The following is a 23,813-nucleotide window of genomic DNA, read 5'->3' as shown; positions in this document are numbered from 1 at the left end:
ATGAATCGATGGAGTTGTTGGTATGTTATAATTGTTTAAGCTTATATGGAGTGTTTTTAACTATGTTGTGTATTTGAGGATTTGTTCATTTTTAAGGGGAGACTCTGTCGAAATTTTTGCTCGCAAAAAAATGGGTAATATCTTTATCAGATTATTTTTGATGATCTTGTTTCGATTAAATCTATCTATTTTTTCTTTTTTTATGATGAAGGGAAAGATAAATATAGTATGTTTTTGGATAAAATCATTTTGGTTAAAATTTTAAATTGGCCATATATTTAGGGGGAGCATACAGTATGATTTTGGTTAATATGCATTTTGAACTTTTTTGTTGTCCAAAGGGGGAGACAAAGTAATATATCATTTCAATATTGTCAAACAGAGGAGAATATTATGCATTTTGAGTATTGTTTTGATAATTGATATGTGATTATAGTGATGATTTGATGATTTTGAGATATGATGATGATTTGATTACATGGGTGTTTTATATGATAAATTTATGTTATGAGTTGTTGACTTGATAATTGATGGAATAATGGTTCATGATATTTTGGTGTGATGATTTGTGTATGGAGTTGGCTTGTATCATGATTTATAATAATTTGGGAGTAATATTACTAAACTTGTATTTGAGGTGATGCTTGTTGTTAGGGGGAGAATGTGTTAAAATTTATACTCGGACAACATGGGTAACAAATTTGCTACTCTTATTCTTTTCCATTAAGTTTTCTTTTTAATGATGAATGGAGAAAAGAATACATATATTTAAATTTGTTAATTTAGCTAAATTGTAAGAGAAGCTTACATTTAGGAGAGCAATTTGTGGAATCATTCTTTAAATACATGAAAGGTTTGTCATCATAAAAAAGGGAGAGATTGTTAACATATATGTTTCCATAATGTTGATTTTGATCACAACAAACAAAATTAAGAATGATTAAGTTTTTAAAAGCTTAAATTATTTTTCATACGTTTTAAATAAATCATTATTTTCACATTATAAAGGTTTTATATTTAATGGAAAAATAATTTTTATAAAATTGGTTGTTTTTCAAGTTTATGGTTTAATTGAAAGAGTTTTGAAACTTTAAAATCAACAAGTATTGCTTGAAATTCCAGAGAAAGACTTATTTGAAAATTTTCATAGCATTTTAAGGCCATAAAATAATTTTAGAAAGTTTTGGGAATAACAATTTTTTTTTTAAATTCTGAAATTGGACCTATTTGTAAAATATATAACGTTTTGGGTCATAATACAGTTATAGAAAGTTTTGGGGTAAACCTATAATTTTAAAAAATAGTTCACTCTAGCAGTCACTGTAACAAGCGGCTACTCGGATTTGAAAAAGCGGCAAGCTGGATTTTGGGCAGAAACTCTCCGAATTGAAAGTGACTAACCGAATTTTGGGCAGTAAGCTTTAGGAACAAAAACGGTTATCCGAATTTCGAAAGCTGCATACCGGATGTTCTGAAATTCAAATTTTTGCTGTAATGGTAAAATAAAAGCGGCTTACCGGATTCCATAAGTGTTAAGCCAATTATCACCAAAAAGTGCATAACGGCTAGTGTTTGAGCTCAAACTATATAAACTCAAATCCAATTCATTTTTAACAATTTTTGCAAGCATAAATAAGTGCACACAACATATATTGAGCTTCAATTTCGTAAATCATCATAGATTAAATCTTCATTGAGTTATCATTTGTGTATCCACTCTAAAAGAGAGTTGTTTGTTGTAATTTTCATTTCTCATTAAATTGTGAGTGTATAAGTGTGAGAAACACTTGGGGTGAAGAAATTGTAGAGATAATCTCTTGATTGTAAAGATCCATTGACACATTAGAAGTCAATTGTAAAGAACTTGAAGCCTTGGAAGGCTTGGATAATGAAATCCTCAAGCGGGTGAGCTTGGAGGCGTAGACATAGGCTGGGATTACCGAACCACGTAAAAATCATTGTGTTTGTTTTCTTTTCCCTTACTCTCTTATTATTGTGCTTTATTGAATTTATTATTTTTGATTCCATTAATGCATTAGATTAAATTATTGTGTGGTTTGCTTAACTTAAATTTTAAAATCTCAATTCACCCCCCGTCTTGGGTTGCCTAGTTAGTATTTCAAGGGATTCATTCATTTATTTTCTTCATTCATTTTCCTTATCAGTCGTAGTAGCACAAGCCATTTGATACACGTGTTACTATGAATTCTCTTTTAATTAAGAGCATATATGTAATTGTTTTTTGTACAATTAAGGAATCAAATTACTAAACTTATGCCTGGCTTAAATCTGCTTTCTATAAATATGGACCTCATCTTAACCTAGTCAAGGTGACTCATTCTTTAGAATTACATAAGCTTTATGATAATAAACCACATATCAAATTGTCTTATAATTTTTTGTGTTTTATCCCAGCTTGTTCTCATGGCAACTGAGGTGATTCCTTGTAAAAGAAAGCTAGTCTCAACCTATTGACATATCTTTCACGATATTATATGTGTGATTATGCTAACTTTACATCTTAAGTACTAAATGAAGGAACAACTACCTTATAACAACATAGTGGTATAAGAATATCTAACAATGACATTCTTAGTATGTGGCAATATTATCAGTAAATCCCTAAAGAGGATCAAGCTTGTGATGAGAAGGCATCTTTAGTAAGATATCCACTAGCAATCTGTGCCACATGTTGTGTGTAAATACATACTGCATTGCCACTTTCTTTTGGCTACAATATCTATTGTATCATTATGCCTCATATGTGTTTGGATTTTATTATGGTACAAAAATATACTCTTTATAAGAAACTTTTGTTTGGTTATCATTTTCAGTAGCTAGTCTCTAAGCGCTTCTGACAATCTCAAGATTTTTTTAAAATTATCAAACAAATGATCTCTATCATAGCCATTAAAACAAGTGTACAAATATAGCTCTCACAATGGCTAAAGCTGTACTTGTATGTTATACATGTGAAGTCATTTTAAATCGAGCAAACTATGTGCTCAAGGTATTTGTGAAGATTCTTTTGATCATACAGACGATGCGCTCAAATTCTTTGGCAATACCACATAGTGGTTCTTCTTTATGTATATTTCTTCCTTCAATTATCTTTTCGGATGCACTTATTACATCCATTTGATATATTCCAAAGTGTATGTGCAACATTGACCAGAAATTGTTACCTTAGAGAATCTTTTTAGTCAAAACAAGATTTTTTATTTAGTTTATATCCTTTGGGCATAACTTTGAACAATCAATCAATCCTTATGATTGTATTCATGCCATTTTGTCTTACACATGCATGACACAATTGTTTGCAATAGTTCATTGATTTAGAGATGATTAATCAACCATGTCGTATACATAGTTGTCTTTCATCAACTTTATCTATCAATAATTGCTTTAATCTATAATTCATAAGCATAAGTATTAGAGTGAGAGCCCTATGGAAATAATTGTAGCTCACCATTGCGATATAAAGTAATAGTGAAAATTTTGCTTTTAATCTCTGAAAGACAATATAGGATTCCTTTATAAGCATCCATTGAATTGAGTTATTTAGTGAAGCCACTTCATTAAGTGTCTGATCCTATTAGGATTAAGATTTCCAAGTAAATATAATCTATTCTCAATTTGTAACTAAAAATAATATCATTGTTTAGATAATCTTATGTTAATCTAACTTATAATTTGACATATATCCTTATTAACTTCTCTAATACTTATGATTTCAAAATTTTGACATTTCTGATTTCTTAACTTGTCACTATCTTAGCCATTCATTTATTATTGAACACAAACCCATTTTCTCATTCAATGTATTTTGCTGTAGACCTTAGGTTGCAGATAATTATGGCTGGATACTTTACCCATTCATGAATAGAATAGTGCATAAGTGATTCATTATGTAAAAAATTAATTAAGTATTTAAACAACAGTCAAATGCATAAAGTGAATAACTTTTTATAAAACAACCCTTCAAAAATTAGTTAAACAAACACCTAAAAGTAAATATTCTAATCTTAAAAGGTTAACAAATATGACCAATTTTCATTGAATTTTTTGACATATATCAATCATTAGAAAAATAAGGACCATAATGTCAACTTGCAGATGCTTATAGTCTTGACTTTTCTAATGTGCTTATCCCTATATGCAAATGTCTTTTTCTTTGATAATGACAACAAAATTCACGAAAACCTTTTTATCATCTCTAGTCATGATGGTTTATGGTTACTTAATCTATTTCAATTCAATGCAATCACGGGCAAAATAACAAAAATTCATCCAAATGGTGAGTAGCCATCCATGTATTGCCCTTCTATTTGCCAATATGCTTGCCTACTTTAGCATTTTCTAGCAATTTGGTAACTTAAACTAGGATCGAGTCCTTCACTCCTACTAGTAGAGGTCATCTTATCTCTTCTGCTTAAAGCATCTAGTTTTATGCGAGCCAAACTCTTTCTTACCAAGTTAATCATGGAAAAATTAGCTGCCTTTAGACTATTATCTTCTACCATTGGACTTAATTATATATACTTAAATAAAAGCATATTAGCTGCTTCTAACCGTTCATCTTCAAGATCAAAGCAACATATATTTAGTCAGAAGTTTTTAGTGGCCTTTTATGTCATATAAACTCCCATATTATCTGAACTACAAGGTTGGACTTTTATTACGAAGACCTAACACGTGTCTATAAAATTTAAGCTTTCTTACACAAGCACGGTGGACTATAATTCATGTTGCTCATTTACCTTGTTTGGTAAATGGAACTTAGATTGATTAATGCTGTTTTTAATGTTGGCGTAACAATTGGTCACTGTTCGGTTGCATTAGATATAAGATATCCAACATGCGACAGCTGAGGATGCATAAGGGATTCTGCCCAGTGCCGTAGTAGATGTTGTAGCAACGGTACTGTAATTGAAAAATAATCAATGCCATTAAGTGAGTTTATTCACTTAATTACTCATTTCCCATTGGTTTTATCCTTGTTTTTGACGTGAGAATTTTCTTATTTGCATTTTATTTATTACATTTTTATTTTAATTTGTTTATTAGTTTTATAAAGTGTCTTATTTTAATTAGAACAAAATTACACTGTTAAAGATTGTTGTAGCAAATATGATAACATCAATCCATGTGGAGATGATCTTAATACTCATCAATATATTACTTGTTGTGTATACTTGCACATTGACACCTATAGATTAGAGATTGCACACACCATTGGGTAAAACACTCAACCCACCTCTGCTATCGATATCTACTACTATGTTCTTTCTCTTAGGCATCGTAGCAAAAAAAACTAGAAATCCAAGAAAAAAATAGTTACACAGAAACGACTAAGCAAGATCAAAGCGATGAGTTCAGGAAGAAGTACTTGTAAAGATTTGAAACTAAAAGAACGATTATCGTAATGGTGGCAATAGAGGAGAGAGTCCTTGATTGGAAACAAAAGACGAATTTTAGCCGAAACTAGAAGAATAAGAAAGGAAAGGAAAGGAAAAGGGGATTAGGGATTTATTAAAAAAAAAGAAGAGAAAACATTTTAGGTAGTGTCACGACGTTTGAAGAGGCAAGTTTAGAGAACCTAAAAACTGCCATTTGAAGTTCAAATACTTGACCGAGAATAAGCCATGTCACTTGTATTTAAAGTGATGTAATGGAGAGTCAGATCATTAAAGGTAGCTGGAATAGAGAGCCATTTGTTTCTAGTCAAATATATAGTTTCTAACCTTACTTCGTTTTACTCTAAACATTAGAAACTGGGGGACTAGTGTTTAGGTTAAAGCGATACTACTATTAGATATCAACAGAGCGGAACCTACTCTCTTCATTTCAAAACCATTTACAAGTGACGTGATGTCTCAAGGAGAAGGTCAGTTGGTCGTATAAGTAAGGTTGACCAAAGTATCGCGAGGAGACCAGAACCAGGTTGGTCCAAAGATCCCAATTAAGCTCAACCAACGAGTTCCTCTAGAAAAGTCAGGCATAACGTCCATGCACGTGCAAGTGTTATAATTGCAGCTCAATAACTACCCTATAATGGGTGCAATAACTCATGATCCAAGCGACGTATTAAACCCAGTAACGCCCACACATTGAAGATGATGCGATAATTCCGAGTGCTTAAAAAAGTCTTGAAAAGCAAAGAAGAAAGGGAATATTTTCTTTTATGTGGGTTTTCTTCCAAAAATTAAGTTAAAAAAAGAAGGTTTCTCTTGAACCAAGAAGTTAGAAAACAATTAAGGCCACGGGAGGAGTGGCACAAGTTTTTCCAAGAAGGGCTTAATTACTGATTTGAGTGTCGGAGAGTTTTTGCCAGAAAAATATCCGGCGGCTTCTCACTATTTTTGTGAACACAGGTGAGCTTGGTTAGAGGAGTTTGTGATAGACAACATCTGTTCAAGGTAGAAAAGTGTAAATAGTAACATCTCCCCCCCAAAATAAACTCAAGTATTGACACAGTCACCTAGTCGTGCCAAACAATTTCGACCAAATTTCTGCATCAATACAATTAATTAAGAATTCTAGATAATACTATCCAAATAGATAAAGAAAACTAATCCTAATCTACATTGCATTGCATTGCCATCTTTGGAGAGGAAAAGGAAAAAACAAAAAGAGTGTAGGGAGACCACTTGTAATATTTGTAAGAGAGTGAGTCCTAATAAAAGAATCGAGATTAATGTTTGTCCTTATGGATATAGACTTAATCAATGAAAATAAATCACGTAAATATCCTATATATGTTGATCTTTCTTTTCTGTGTCCTTGATCCTTGTTTGTTCTATATGTGATTTATTTTCATTGATTAAGTAAAAACCAACTCAATCATAAACAAAGTTCACATATCCAAAAAAAATCATCATAAAAGCATCACAAGCATAATAAAAAACCAAATAGTATCATAACAACTACATGAGATGAGTAATGTTTGTGCAAAATGCATAGGTGCAGAAAACTAAGATGGGGGCGATGAAGAGGAATTACCGAGATCATAACCAAGGTGACTAAGAATACGGCGTTGTCCAGCAAGTAATTCCATCTGCTGATCTAACATCTACTGCCGAAAAGTCGCAAAGTTGGATTGAAGCTGCTATTGCTGCTGGGAGAGTGCATCCACTTTGTCAAAGAGTTGCTGGATGCGGTCCATAGAAACGAAAGATGCTGCAGGAGGCATAGCTGGCTCGGCTGGCTCCTCATCCTGAGATGGGGTTACTGCTGCTCGTCGAGGGCACGAGGTCTAGGTCCAAGTCGAAAGTCAGGTAACTCATCCTTGGAATAAACGTCATTGAGCATGTGGTTATTATCCGGAGCTGCCAAAGTATCCTCATTCTTAGAGGATTTAACCTTGATCCATTTGCCTTCCCTCCAATGAAAACCAATCCCCGAAATTATTTTCCTACCCATCTTTTTGGTCTCAACATAGACAAGTTCGATCAAATGAACATGAAAGTATCTCAGAATCTTACTAATAATGCTACCATATGGAAGAGACCTGTTAGACACAATAGGGGTAGAGAGCATGTGACGCATAATAGTGAATGAAAGGTGCACTTTCCTTCCTCGAATGAGAGAGTCAAGTAAACCAACATCTAATCTAGTCACATCATCACTGTGTCCCTGCCTATGTGTAATCATGTGTTGTATAATATTGTGAAGACTATAGACTTGGAAAGGTAACAACTGAGACCAAAATGATAATGAGCAGACCTCGTCAGAGAGATCCCGTCGTCTACAGATATTCCTAACGCCCTCAAAGTGAGTAAACTGGCTAAAATGAAGCTCTTTTCTGGAAGTATACAAGTCTAGCCCCTCATTAGAGATTCCAAGAATACGACCAAGCTCAAACATATCAAACTCAAGCCTAACACCTCCAACATGTGTCACGACCCTATCTTTTCGATTAACGGAAATTTCCATATTAGAGTAAAACACCCTAACTAGGTTTTTATAGACTCGTTCTTCAATTCCTAAGGCTTCATCCCATTGTCTTAGCATTTGAGGCAAAGTTCTACTACATATAGTAATATCAGAGAAGGCGTCAATGTCAATATAGAATGAAGGAGTTACTGCTTTTCCCATGAAGTTCTCGTGAAATCGTTGAGCCAATTGACCATTTGGAAAATGTAGGCTGTCAAAATCTTGAGAAAGAGGCCTGGAGGAACTGGGATTGCTTGGAGCTGCTTGCTTAGTTCAGGTACGCCTCGGTCGTGTAGCCGTTGATGATTTTGGAAGAATTTAAATCAGTAGAGATAAAGGTTAAGAGATGAGAGACAAGTTAAAATTTGACAGAAAATGGAATAAATTTAGGTCAATTTGGGCAAGAATGGTTCCGCATGTTTTAGGGTTTTAGAAAAGGAATTTTTCAATTCTTGAAGCAAAATCCGGTTTTAATCGGTTGAAAGGGTTCTAGAGAGGATAATAATTGTTTTTAATGCTTCAATTTGTGAAAAAGAGCAAGAAAAAGGGTGGATTTAAGAGAGAAAAGAGATGGCAGTCGCGGGTTAAGAGAAAGAGAGTTGGAGATATCGCGTGAAATGAAGAAGAATATGGTCACTATGCACTTATCGCGTGATAATGGTGAGCCGTTATCTGAGATATCGGCAAACCGATAGCGTCCAGAGAGCTTGTCAAAATTTTTCTTACAAACGGCAAGTTGTTATTGTGATGTCGACGAACCGACAGCGTCCAGAATGCTTCCCAAGGTTTCTGCCCGAAAACGATTAGTTGTTATTGATATAACGACAATCCGTTTTCTCTAACTTATGATTTCGCACATCTATTTTGATATTTGGCCAACAAATAATAGATTTCAAGATCATTTCATTGATAAAAAATGTTTTAAGGGCCAGTTTAATGCATAATTCAAGAACATATATGTATTTCAACAATTAATTCATACACATATTCAAAAATACACACACTCCATTTTTATATCATGATTAAGCATTCCATAGATATTAAATCATAAAATCATAAATCAATCAATTTTAATAGACTCAATAATATGAATAGAGATGTTAATGCGAAAATTGCATCATCCCAAGTTCATGCCAAATTTTTGAAAATTGATTTTCGCAAAGAGGTTTTGTAAAAATATCGGCAAGTTGTTTGTTCGTGGAAAATAAACTTTAATGCAATATCTCCTTTTTTAACATGATCTCTCAAGAAATGATGTCGAATTTCTATATGCTTGGTTCTAGAGTGTTAAATGAGATTCTTTGAAAGATTTATAGTACTAGTGTTATCACACTTAATAGGGATTTGTTCAAGATTGATGTCATAATCTCTAAGTGTTTATTTCATCCAAAGAACTTGTGCACAATAACTCCCTGCGGCGATATATTCAGCCTCGGTGGTTGAAAGTGCAACAGAATTTTGTTTCTTACTAAACCATGAAACAAGTGAATGACCTAGTAAATGACAAGTTCCACTAGTGCTTTTCCTATCGACTTTGTAGCCAGTAAAATCTGCATTCGAATAACATGTTAAATCTATATGAGTTCCTCTAGGATACCAAAGGCCAAGATCTATGGTTCACTTAAATAACAGAAATTTTTTTTTACAGCAAGCAAATGAGATTCCTTGGGACATGATTGAAATCTTGCACATAAACATACACTAAACCTGATATTGGGTCTACTTGCGGTTAAGTAAAGTAAAGAGTCGATCATACCTCGATACATTTTAATATCAACTTCTTTACCTTTTTCATCCTTATCAAGCTTGGTTGTTGTGCTCATTGGAGTGCTTTTGGTATTTGAGTCATCAATGTCAAATCTCTTGAGTAGATCTTTCACATATTTAGCTTGATTTATAAAAATTCCTTCCTCATTTTGTTTTATTTGTAGCCCAAGAAAGTATTTCAACTCTCCCATCATACTCATCTCAAATTCATTACTCATACATGATGAAAATTCTTTACACAATAATTCATTAGTAGAACCAAAAATAATATCATCGACATAAATTTGAACAACAAGTATTTCTTAGTTCTTATGCTTAACAAAGGGAGTAGTATCCGTTTTACCTATCGAAAAACCGTTATACAACAAGAAATTCTTAAGCCTATCATACCATGCTCTAGGTGTCTGCTTTAATCCATACAATGCTTTTGACAACTTAAAAACATGATTTGAAAATTTTTTATTTTCAAAACCTGGGGGTTGTTTTACATAAACTTCCTCCATAATATAGTCATTTAACAACGCACTTGTGATATCCATTTGAAATAAAATTAAATCTTTATGACATGCAAATGCTAATAGTATCCTAATGAATTCTAGTCTAGTTACAGGTGCAAATGTTTCATCAAAATCAATTCCCTCTTCTTGGTTGTAACCTTGAGCCACTAGTCTATCTTTATTCCTTATAACCACACCGGATTCATCTATTTTATTTTTAAATACCCATTTAGTGCCTATAATGGATTGATGTTCCAGTTTAGGAACTAATTCCCACATATTATTTCTCTCAAATTGATTTAACTCTTCTTGCATTGCCATAATATAAGATTTATCATTTTTCGCATCCGCAAAGGATTTTGGTTCAATTTGAGATATGAATGCAACACACTCACAAATATTTCTAAATGATGATCTAGTTTTTATGCCACTTGAGGGATCTCCTAAAATCAAATCCTTAAGATGAGAAGAAACATACCTCTACTCCTTGAGGAGTGATTGAGAAGTACCTTCTTGTTGCTCCATATTTGTTGGTTCTTCTTGATTTTCTTGTGGTGCATTCTCTTGTTTACCCCTTGATGAATCTTCTTGTAGCTTTTAATCTGCATCATCATCAACAACAACTTTCTCCATAGACGAAGGCTTAGACTCATCAAATGTAACATGCATGGATTCTTCCACACTAAAGTTCTTTTGTTATAAACTCTATAAGCTTTACTTGAGTTTGAGTACCCAAGGAAAAAGTCAACATCGGATTTTGGATCAAATTTACCAAGATCATCTTTTGTGTTCAAAATAAAACATTTGCATCCAAAAACTTTAAAATAACCAATGTTGGGTTTTCTATTTTTTCAAAGCTCATAGGGAGTTTTATTGAGATGAGGTATAATCAACACCGATTTAAAATATAACAAGCGGTGTTGACGGCTTCGGCCCAAAAATATTTTAGTAATCCATTTTCATTCAACATGGTCCTATCCATTTCTTGAATAGACCTATTCTTCCTCTCAACATCTCTATTTTGTTGTGGAGTCCTAGGTGATGAATATTGATGCTCAATGCCAAAATCATTACAAAAATTCTCAAATGCATGATTTTCAAATTCTCCTTCATGATCACTCCTAATGCATACAATACCATACCCTTTTTCATTTTTGGACTTTCTTACAAAATATTTTAAAAGCATCAAGAGCATCATCCTTATTAGCTAAGAATAATACCCATGTGTATCTTGAAAAAGCATCAACAATTACAAAAGCATAATACTTGCCACTTAGGCTAGCATATCTTGAAGGTCCAAATAGATCTATATGAAGTAGTTGAAGAGATTTTGAAGTGGAAATATGATTTTTGCTTTTAAACGAGGTTTTGATTTATTTACTGAATTGACATGCTTCACAAATTCTATCTTTTTTAAAACCGATTTTTGGAAGACCTTTAACTAAATTATTTTTGGAAATTTTTGAAATTAAATCCATGCTTGCATGTTCTAGTCTTTTATGCCATAGCCAACCATCATCATGTAATGCCGAAAAACATTTATCATGAGTAGATGCACATCTATGTTAATGGTATAAACATTATCACATGTATTTCCAATAAATAAAATCTTGCCATCACATACATTCTCAATAACACATCTAGATTTATCAAAAGCAACTTTATAACCTTTGTCACACAATTGACTAATACTAATGAAGTTGTGTTTTAAGTTTTCAACTAAACATACATTTTCAATTAGGGTTGACAAAACTTTACCGACATTTCCAATTCCGAGAATCTTTCCCTTTGAATTGTGTCCAAAAGAAATATCTCTCCCGTTTTCGATTTTGGTGAAACTTGAAAACCATGCATAGTTTAGGGTCATATGTCTTGAACAACCACTATCCAAGTACCACTTATTTTTCTTCTTCTTCAAGCCCTGTAGAGAAAATCTCAAGTCTTAGGTACCCAAAACATTTTGGGTCCTTGAATGTTATTGGAACCCAAATACATTTCCCACCATAATATACATTTCTTTTCACTGGACATCTATTTTTCATATGACCATCTTGATTACAATAAGGACATACAACTTGATTGTTAATAGATGTACTCTTCACAAAGGAGTTCTTATAATACTTTTGTTTCAAATTAGGCTTATAGTCAAGTCCTCCTTTATCAAACACACATTTTTGTGAATTAAGCAAATTATCCAAATTTTTTTGCCCATTTGTAAATTTTAAAACAATCTCATTTAATTCATTATTCTTCTTCTTAAGCATTTCATTTTCATTTTTCAAGTTATCTATGTGTGATTTTAGATGCTCATATGAAGTGCTAGGTTTCTCAATTGATAATGCAACTCTATCATGCAATGTTTTATTCCCTAATTCTAGGCATGTAATCTTTGCACTTAGAGATTCATTTTCATTTTGAGCTCTATGATTTTCTTTTTAAGACATACATTCTTTTTATCAATTTTCATCAACTCATCATGCAATTTTTTAAAAGCATCATACAATTCATCATAGATAGGATCATTTACCTCATTGAGATCATCATCATCTCCTATTGCCATAAGTGTTAGGTTTGATACTTCTCCGATTCTTCTTCATCACTTGAATCTTCATCGCTATCATCCCAAGTAGCAACCATGGCTTTCTTCTTGAGTTTGTCGAGAAGTGGGCATTCTGATCTTATATGGCTAGGCTTTTTGCATTCATAGCATATGATTACCTCTTTATCCTCCTTTTGGTTCCTGAGGTTTCTAAATTTTCTTCGCTAATTGGTTTTCTTGAAAAATTTTCTGAACCTCCTTGCTAGCATAGCCAATTCCCCAGCATCCGGTTCACTGTCCCCATCACTCTTATATTTTGAAGCTTTGAGAGTAATATTTTTATTCTTCTTCTCATTGCCTTTTTCCGCTGCCAAGTCTTCCTCATAGGAAATAAGAGAGCTAATTAAATCATCAATAGGCAATGTATTTTAAATCTTTGACTTCTTCAATGGCAGTCTTTTTAGGTCTCTATTCTATTGGAAGTGACCTAATGATTTTCTTGACTTTCTCGCTATTTGAGAAAGTTTTTCCTAGGGCTCCTAGGGTGTTCACTATGTCCGTAAATCGAGTATATATAGAATACACACTTTCATTTTGTTCCATTTGGAACAACTTATATTGTCTTGTGTATCTACTGATTTTAAACTTTTTAACTTAATTTGTCCCTTCATAGACAGCTTCAAGTTTGTTCCATATTTCTTGTGCACTCTCACAACTAGACACCCTATGAAGCTCTTTCTTATCAAGAGCACAAAACAAAACATTCATCGCCTTGGAGTTTAAAGATATATTTTTCTTTTCTAACTCGCTCCATTGTCTTGACGATTTTGGAACATCATCTCCTACTTCATTTTTAGTCATAGGCATAAATGGACCATCACAAACAACTTTTCAAATTTCGTAATCTAAGGCTTACAAATAAATTCTCATTCTAGTTTTCCAATACGGGTAAGTCATTACCATCAAAGAATAGTAGCCTAGTTGTGGATTGTCCTTCCTTAAAGGTAGAGTCATCTTAATTTACCATGGATCTTTTACTCTATACGATTAAGTACTAACAAGAGAACTAGACTCTGATACCAAATGAAATTCTAGTTATGCAACCCAAGGAGGGGGGTGAATTAGGATTCTAAAAATTATTCAATTTGGTATGTTTCTGTCCTTACAAAGCCTTGTTCTTTTTTTCCTATGATTGACTTCTATCTTTTTTTCCTCAATGTTGTACTCAATGTAATGGTTCAGTTGGAACTAATGTGGGGGACATAGAATTATGGGAAGGTTGTTCTAGGGAGCGACTTGTTTTGAGAAACTTTAAAGTTTGGGATTTCGGCGCATGTTTAATGCCTCTCCAGGTGTGTCACCTCTTTCCTTATCAATTAAAGACACCAGTTATGTCCATGCCCTATGATTAATACATGAAATATTGGAGTGGCTAAATCTGAATATTGATGGAATCCGGGCAGCTCTAGTCAAAGATCCTGGTGTGTCTGTTAACCGTGTCATATAGAGCCCGGGTGGTGGTTTATTTAGTAAGCTTGAGGATTTTGGACTTTGGATTCTACACTAATTTTGATGGAATAGATCATTAATTGATGTCCATTCGATGTAATTGACAGGAGTTGCATGCTCAAGGCACATTGTCCAAATCTATTCATATAATGGGGGAGATGAAGTTCAACAGCACTTGGAGGTATATATTCATTGTTAAGTTATACGTGTGTCCGGTTTTTCGACCTTTCTATTATTTTATTTGAGTTTCCCATATGCAAATGATTCTAAAATTTGTTATCTAGATTGATGCTCGTGTTGGTGGAGTAAATGATATTGCTTTCTCGCATCCAAATAAGCAACTTTGTGTGATAACCTGTGGTGATGACAAAACTATAAAGGTTTTTTTTTTCTATATGATTATTTCTTCATGTTTATTTATGGAATATAAGTTGCTATTCCTTGCTGATTTGGTTTGTAAATTTAGGTGTGGGATGCTACTAATGGTACGAAGCAGTATATATTTGAAGGCCACAAGGCTCCTGTTTATTCTGTCTGCCCTCATCACAAGGAAAATATCCAGGTAGTTGTGTTATATTTTTGCTTAATTGTCTTGGTTACATTGCTGGAGATTTTCTTGCTTATTTTGCCTGCTGTGTCTATTTTTGTCCTATGTTTTCTAGTTCTTGATCCTCTATTTTTGATTTTATGTTTAGTTCATCTTTTCAACGGCACTTGATGGAAATATTAAAGCTTGATTGTATGACAATTTGGGATCTCGAGTTGATTACGAAGCTCCCAGTCGCTGGTGCACAACAATGGCATACAGTGCTGATGGTACAAGGTTAATATATTGGACTCAATTCTACCTGTGTTTCCAGTATTATGCTATTTGTTGTTGCATGGGCTCATGCTTGAATGGCTTTTTTTTTGTGTCACTTCCCCTTACTATATTGGTGGGTGGATACTGCAGGCTCTTTTCATGCGGGACAAGTAAAGATGGGGAATCATTTATTGTTGAATGGAATGAAAGTGAAGGAGATGTGAAGAGGACCTATCAAGGAATTTAAATGTTGTTTTATATTTTTGGATTTTTTTTTAACTTGGGATGTTTTATTATGTATTGGTGGTGATCACATTAGATATTAGATGTATCCCTTTTAAAATTAACTCGTCAGATTGAATGAATGTTAATTAATATAATTGTTTATTATTTTTTTGATGATATTCATTTTATTAATTAATTAATTTTGGAAACTGAAATTCATCAATAAATTATAATTACAATATAATTTTTTTAAAAAAATATATAACTTTATGACGGGAAATATCCATCATAAAGTCTATCATAAAAAGTTTTCCGCCATAATTTAATATTAAATTTCCAAATGATAATTGAATTTCCCGCCAAAAATTTAAAAAAAATGATGTGAAAATTTAAATAAATTTAAATTTAAATTTAATTATTTTTTATATTAAAATATTATGTGACGGATATATGATTGTGAGTTGTCATCATGAATTCATGACCGAAAATATATTGTCATAAATTAATGACAGTGACATAGATGACAGATAAGTTATCTGTCATGCACCCCCTTTTATGACAATTATTTTCCGTCATCTATTACCTATTTTCTTGTAGCGAATCAATATATTAGATAATAGAGAATATAAAAAATGAGAAATAATGATGCCACAAATCTTAAATACTTAATGTTTATAGAGTTTGAAAAAGCCAAAAGGCACTAAACAAAATGTTGCATAATTAAATATAGGATTATGACATTAAAATTAGGCCCTAATGGCATTGTTGAGGGAAGATGAAGAAACATTCCTTTCTATATTAATTAATTGATGTATTTTAAGCCACTAAAAATTAATTGTTGGTATAATAAAATAAATGAATGTTTCAAAACTTATAATTAATTATTATTAATGATTACATATTGTTGAATTTAAATAGAAAGAGGAAGAGACGTGTAATCTTTTGTAATCTAATAATTATTTTTTATTTTTAATATTTTGTAATGTGATTATTTTTTAATCTCAACTAATATGTTAGATAATAGAGAATATAAGAAGATGAGAAATAGTGATGCCACATCACCTCTTGTAGTCCCAACTTTATTGATATACTAGAAAATAGAAATCAAGTGGAAGCTTTGTTAACTCATTCTCTGGGCGTCGACCTAGAACTGAGTCTACTGATGACAGGAGATGGGAATCTGGGTTGAGAATTGACATTCCCGAATTTCAAGGAAGTGGTCGACCTGAAGAATTATTGGATTGGATTAATGCCATTGAGGAAGTTTTCGAATACAAAGAAGTTCCTGAAAATAAACTAGTTTCGCTTGCTGCAACTCGATTCCATGGAAGAGCAGCAGCTTGGTGGCAACAAACTAAGCTCACAAGGATTAGGCAAAGAAAAAAGAAGATTGATTCTTGGGAAAAGTTCAAGAAGCACTTGCGTGGAGCATTCTTGCCTCATAATTACGCCAAACTGTTATACCGACAGCTACAAAATTTAAAGCAAGGTAATCGATCAGTGGATGATTATACTACAGAATTCCATTGGTTGGTGGCACTCAATGACTTGACAGAGACAGAAGAACGACAGGTTTCCCCCTACATTAGAGGCCTACGATCTCAATTTCAAGACCAATTAAATTTACTTGACCCATACTCTGTTTCAGAGGCACACCAACAAGCCTTGCAGTTGGAGAAGCAATTTAGTCGACGTACTAATGACTCAAGCTTTCGGGGTGCTCGAAGTGTTGTTCGTGATAATTCAAACCCGACTTCGCAATTTCGTAATTTCACTCCTCAAAATCCTCCAAATAAAACTAGTAAACCTAGTGAAATCGGTCAAAGCAGCAAAACTCAATCCTCAGGTTCGGGATTACGCTGTTTTAATTGCGGAGAAAATGGGCATCGAATGACAGAATGTAAAAAGGGAGGAAAATATGGTAAAGGCTTATTCGTAGACACAGAGGAAAGCGAAGACTATCGGGAGGAAGAAACTGAAGAGTTCGCTGTAGAGCCAACTTTTGATAGTAGTGGTAGCACTCAATCTGTTGAAGAACATGGTGATAGCGGACCAATGTTGATCGTGAACCGTGCATTCTTCACTCCTAAAGGGCAAGACAAAGACAAGTGGCTACGACAAAATATCTTTCAGACTACTTGCACAATTGGGGGTAAAGTATGTCGTATGGTCATAGACTCAGGCAGTTGCGAGAATGTCATTTCGAAAAAAGCCATAACAAAGCTAAATTTAAAGACAGAACCTCATCAAACTCCATACAAGCTCACATGGCTGAAGAAGGGAAATCAAGTGACAGTATAGAAACGTTGCTTAATTTCCTTATCCATTGGTTCAATTTATAAAGACAAAATTTGGTGTGATGTTGTGGCTATGGATGCTTGTCATCTATTACTGGGTATACCTTGGCAATATGATCGAAACGTAGTGCATGATGGGAAGAGTAACACCTACAGCTTTATGTTTAACAACACCAAGATCGTTCTCCTACCTAACAAGGAGTTTACTCTCCAGCAAAACTTGGGTAATTATTTGTTAGGCAAGAAGCAATTTATAGATGTTGTAGCAGAGACAAAGAGAGTCTACATGTTATTGGAAAAAGAGAGTAACGGTGATTCGAAGATTCCTGAAGCTGTGACACCTATTCTGGAGGAATTTCAAGATTTGTTCCCCAATGAGCTACCACAGGGTTTACCACCTCTTCAGGATATACAACACCAAATTGATTCGGTACCTGGTTCTACATTACCAAATCGACCTCATTATCGTATGAGTCCTATAGAACATGAGGAATTAAGGCGCTAAGTGGAAGAGTTACTAGAAAAGGGATTTATCCGTGAAAGTCTTAGTCCCTGTGCAGTCCCTGCTTTATTGACTCCAAAGAAAGATGGTTCTTGGAAGATGTGCGTGGACAGTCGAGCTATCAATAAAATTACAGTTCGATATCGTTTTCCAATCCCTCGATTAGATGACTTGTTAAATCAACTCAGTGGAGCAACAATTTTTACCAAACTTGATTTGAAAAGTGGCTACCATCAAATTCGAATACGGCCTGGAGATGAATGGAAAACAGCTTTTAAAATTCGCGAAGGGTTATACGAGTGGTTGGTAATGTCGTTTGGCTTATCCAATTCTCTGAGTACTTTTATGCGAGTCATGAATCAAGTTCTTCACCCTTTCATTGGAAAGTTTGTGGTTGTTTACTTCGATGATATACTTATATATAGCACCAGTCACGAGTTACATCTACAACATTTGAGAGAAGTGCTTTCAGCCTTAAGAGCAGCAAGTTTATACACAGCAGTAAACAAGTATATTTTCTTGACAGAGAAAGTATTATTTTTGGGATATGTGGTGTCGAAGGATGGTATATCTGTTGACCAATCAAAAGTGGATGCTATTCGAGATTGGCCTTCGCCAATTACTTTATCCGCCACTAGAAGTTTCCATGGATTGGCCTCTTTTTATAGGCGATTCATTCCTCATTTCAGTACTATTATGGCACCAATCACGGATTGCATGAAAGGAGGACAATTCTCTTGGACGAGGCAGCTACTAAGGCATTCAAGATTATCAAAGAAAAGTTGATTACTGCCCCAGTACTTGCTCTACCAGATTTTTCGCTCACTTTTGAGGTACATTGTGATGCTTCTAAGGTTGGCATTGGAGCTGTTCTTAGCCAACATGGTAAGCCTATAGCTTATTTCAGTGAAAAGTTAAATGGAGCAAAGGCACACTACAACACTTATGACGTGGAATTTTACACAGTAGTCCAAGCGTTAAAACATTGGCGACATTATCTAATTCATAAAGACTTTGTTTTATACACTGACCATGCCGCGTTAAAATACCTCAATAGTCAAGACAAGCTCTCTCACAGACATGCCACGTGGACAACATTCCTTCAACAATTTACTTTTGTGGTGAAGCATACCTCTGGTGAATCCAACCGGGCAGCAGATGCACTTAGTCGACGAACTTCTTTATTGACACAGATGCATAATCAAGTTCTCGGATTTGACACATTTTGAGAGTTATATGCTTCTGATCCTTACTTTGCTCCTATATTAGAAGATGTTGTTGCAGGGTTTCGCTCAGATTATCATTTACATGACAAATTCCTTTTCAAGAGTAATCAGTTGTGTGTTCCGGACTCAAGTTTGAGATTGAAAATCATTACAGAGTTACATAACGAAGGGCACATGGTCGTGACAAAACTCTGGATCTAATAGCCAACACTTATTTTTGGCCTACTATGAGGCGTGAAGTCTATCACTATGTCGAGACTTGTCGCATTTGTCAAGTTTCCAAGGGTGTAGCAACTAATGCTGGTTTATATATGCCACTGCTGATTCCAACACAACCTTGGGCTGACATTACCATGGATTTTGTTTTGGGGTTACCCTGCACTCAGAGGGGTATGGATTCAATATTTGTTGTTGTTGATCGATTCTCGAAAATGGCTCACTTCATTGCCTGCAAAAAGACTACAGACGCTTTGACTGTTGCTCGTCTATTCTTCAAGGAAGTCTATAGATTGCATGGTTTACCGAGCTCTATAATATCTGACCAGGGTACACGATTTCTTAGCCATTTTTGGAAGACATTATGGAAGTTGACTAACACTCGCCTGAATTTCAGTAGTGCTTACCACCCACAAACAGATGGTCAAACCGAAGTTGTCAATCGCTCTCTGGGCAACCATCTTCGTAGTCTAGTCGGCGATAACCTGAAGATGTGGGATCCAAAGTTATATCAAGTCGAGTTTGCTTATAACCGTGCGGTTAAGCGCAGTACTAGTTTAAGCCCTTTTCAGGTGAATTACGGATATAATCCACGAGCTCCCATCGACTTGGCTCCAATTCCAGATTTAGTTCACAAAAGTAGTAAAGCAGAAGACTTTATTAAACAGCTTAAGAAAATTCATGAAACTACGCAAGAGTCTTTGAAGCAGACAACCGAAGGTTATAAAATTGTGGCAGACAAAAAACGTCGAGCTTTGGAATTTCAAGTGGGAGATCTTGTTTGGGCTGTCCTAACTAAAGATAGATTCTCAGTTAGTGAGTACAACAAGCTTTCTGCCAGGAAAATCGGCCCTTTGGAGATTATACAGAAGATAAATCCTAATGCCTACAGATTAAAGCTTCCTAGTCATATCCGCACCGCAGATGTATTTAATGTCAAGCATCTTATTCCTTATAGAGGTGATCATGATGAAGATGTGGTTGCTGACACTCCGAATTCGAGGGCGAATTCTCACCACTCTGGGGGGAATGATGAAGAGTAGGAATCCATATTATACTAGGATTAGTTTCCTTATTAACTAAAATTTAAAAACTTTTTAATTCCTTTCTAATTTAGAATTTTGTTTCCCTTTCAATTTAGGATTTTCTTTTACTTCATGAATTAGGATAATTACTACTACTATAAATAGCTCCCTCTTGTAGCCTTTGAAGGTAGAATTTTGAGTTCAATAATATTTCAATTTTCAAATCTCTTTGTGAGTATTTGAACAGTTAATTCTCGGTATTCTGCGGGATCAACGAGTCTTAATCCCTAAATTTGCGGTATTCTTTTGAATCAACGTAAATTTAGTTGTTCTTTTGTTCCGGTATTCTCTAGAATCAACGGAATATTTTGAACATTAAACTTCCGCTGCATCAATTGTCCTTCCCTAAAGGTAGAGTCATCTTGGTTTGCCACGGATCTTTTACTCTATACGATTAAGTACTAACAAGAGAACTAGACTCTGATACCAAATGAAATTCTAGTTATGCAACCCAAGGAGGGGGGTGAATTGGGATTCTAAAAATTATTCAATTTGGTATGTTTCTGTCCTTACAAAGCCTTGTTCTTTTTTTCCTATGATTGACTTCTATCTTTTTTTCCTCAATGTTGTACTCAATGTAATGGTTCATTTGGAACTAATGTGGGGGACATAGAATTATGGGAAGGTTGTTCTAGGGAGCGACTTGTTTTGAGAAACTTTAAAGTTTGGGATCTCGGCGCATGTTTAATGCCTCTCCAGGTGTGTCACCTCTTTCCTTATCAATTAAAGACACCAGTTATGTCCATGCCCTATGATTAATACATGAAATATTGGAGTGGCTAAATCTGAATATTGATGGAATCCGGGCAGCTCTAGTCAAAGATCCTGGTGTGTCTGTTAACCGTGTCATATAGAGCCCGGGTGGTGGTTTATTTAGTAAGCTTGAGGATTTTGGACTTTGGATTCTACACTAATTTTGGTGGAATAGATCATTAATTGATGTCCATTCGATGTAATTGACAGGAGTTGCATGCTCAAGGCACATTGTCCAAATCTATTCATATAATGGGGGAGATGAAGTTCAACAACACTTGGAGGTATATATTCATTGTTAAGTTATACGTGTGTCCGGTTTTTCGACCTTTCTATTATTTTATTTGAGTTTCCCATATGCAAATGATTCTAAAATTTGTTATCTAGATTGATGCTCGTGTTGGTGGAGTAAATGATATTGCTTTCTCGCATCCAAATAAGCAACTTTGTGTGATAACCTGTGGTGATGACAAAACTATAAAGGTTTTTTTTTTCTATATGATTATTTCTTCATGTTTATTTATGGAATATAAGTTGCTATTCCTTGCTGATTTGGTTTGTAAATTTAGGTGTGGGATGCTACTAATGGTACGAAGCAGTATATATTTGAAGGCCACGAGGCTCCTGTTTATTTTGTCTGCCCTCATCACAAGGAAAATATCCAGGTAGTTGTGTTATATTTTTGCTTAATTGTCTTGGTTACATTGCTGGAGATTTTCTTGCTTATTTTGCCTGCTGTGTCTATTTTTGTCCTATGTTTTCTAGTTCTTGATCCTCTATTTTTGGTTTTATGTTTAGTTCATCTTTTCAACGGCACTTGATGGAAATATTAAAGCTTGATTGTATGACAATTTGGGATCTCGAGTTGATTACGAAGCTCCCAGTCGCTGGTGCACAACAATGGCATACAGTGCTGATGGTACAAGGTTAATATACTGGACTCAATTCTACCTGTGTTTCCAGTATTATGCTATTTGTTGTTGCATGGGCTCATGCTTGAATGGCTTTTTTTTTGTGTCACTTCCCCTTAACTCGTCAGATCGAATGAATGTTAATTAATATAATTGTTTTTTATTTTTTTGATGATATTCATTTTATTAATTAATTAATTTTGGAAACTGAAATTCATCAATAAATTATAATTACAATATAATTTTTTTAAAAAAATATATAACTTTATGACGGGAAATATCCATCATAAAGTCTATCATAAAAAGTTTTCCGCCATAATTTAATATTAAATTTCCAAATGATAATTGAATTTCCCGCCAAAAATTTAAAAAAATGATGTGAAAATTTAAATAAATTTAAATTTAAATTTAATTATTTTTTATATTAAAATATTATGTGACGGATATATGATTGTGAGTTGCCATCATGAATTCATGACCGAAAATATATTGTCATAAATTAATGACAGTGACATAGATGACAGATAAGTTGTCTGTCATGCACCCCCTTTTATGACAATTATTTTCCGTCATCTATTACCTATTTTCTTGTAGCGAATCAATATATTAGATAATAGAGAATATAAAAAATGAGAAATAATGATGCCACAAATCTTAAATACTTAATGTTTATAGAGTTTGAAAAAGCCAAAAGGCACTAAACAAAATGTTGCATAATTAAATATAGGATTATGACATTAAAATTAGGTCCTAATGGCATTGTTGAGGGAAGATGAAGAAACCTTCCTTTCTATATTAATTAATTGATGTATTTTAAGCCACTAAAAATTAATTGTTGGTATAATAAAATAAATGAATGTTTCAAAACTTATAATTAATTATTATTAATGATTACATATTGTTGAATTTAAATAGAAAGAGGAAGAGACGTGTAATCTTTTGTAATCTAATAATTATTTTTTATTTTTAATATTTTGTAATGTGATTTTTTTTTAATCTCAACTAATATGTTAGATAATAGAGAATATAAGAAGATGAGAAATAGTGATGCCACATCATCTCTTGTAGTCCCAGCTTTATTTATATACTAGAAAATAGAACCACGCTTCACGCGGCTTTGAAAAAAGAATTTAGAATTATCCTTTTTCTTACTTTAGACTTGATGAAACTGAAAAAATAAATAAATAAATTTTTTTTTAAGATGAGGCAGCCTTATAAAAAAAAAAACTATTAGCCAACAATACAAATAAAGAAGCAACGCAAGATAAAGAATAAAATGAGAGAATATATTATAAAGTGATTTTATTCATTCCAATTGTGTGTGTACAAAACAAAAAGATGAACTCTCCTTTTATAGTTACATAATCACTCCATGAAATTAATAAAAAATTATGGATCATAATTCCTTGTGAGATAGTGGGTGTTATAGGGAAGCTAAAGGTTGCTAATGGGAGATAGCGGGGAGACTAAGAGATATATGTTATGAACATCTACATTTATTTTAATAAATTCATAACACTCCCCCTTGGATGTTTATTACAAAGAATAT

General features: G+C 33.7%; 1 long non-coding RNA gene across 1 annotated transcript; it reads left to right on the top strand.

Annotated features, from left to right (window-relative positions):
- The first annotated feature begins 21,759 nt into the window (after window positions 1–21,759).
- On the top strand, window positions 21,760–22,269 carry LOC127903061 (uncharacterized). The gene is made up of 3 exons (XR_008055826.1): window positions 21,760–21,836; window positions 21,923–22,018; window positions 22,152–22,269. It is a non-coding gene; the product is annotated as an uncharacterized LOC127903061 (long non-coding RNA).
- Window positions 22,270–23,813: the final 1,544 nt, after the last annotated feature.

Source organism: Citrus sinensis, chromosome 6 (genome assembly GCF_022201045.2).
Source record: "Citrus sinensis cultivar Valencia sweet orange chromosome 6, DVS_A1.0, whole genome shotgun sequence".
In the NCBI taxonomy this organism is placed as follows: domain Eukaryota; kingdom Viridiplantae; phylum Streptophyta; class Magnoliopsida; order Sapindales; family Rutaceae; genus Citrus; species Citrus sinensis.
Note: the sequence above shows the minus strand (reverse complement) of the source record. Positions and strands in the feature narration are given on the sequence as shown.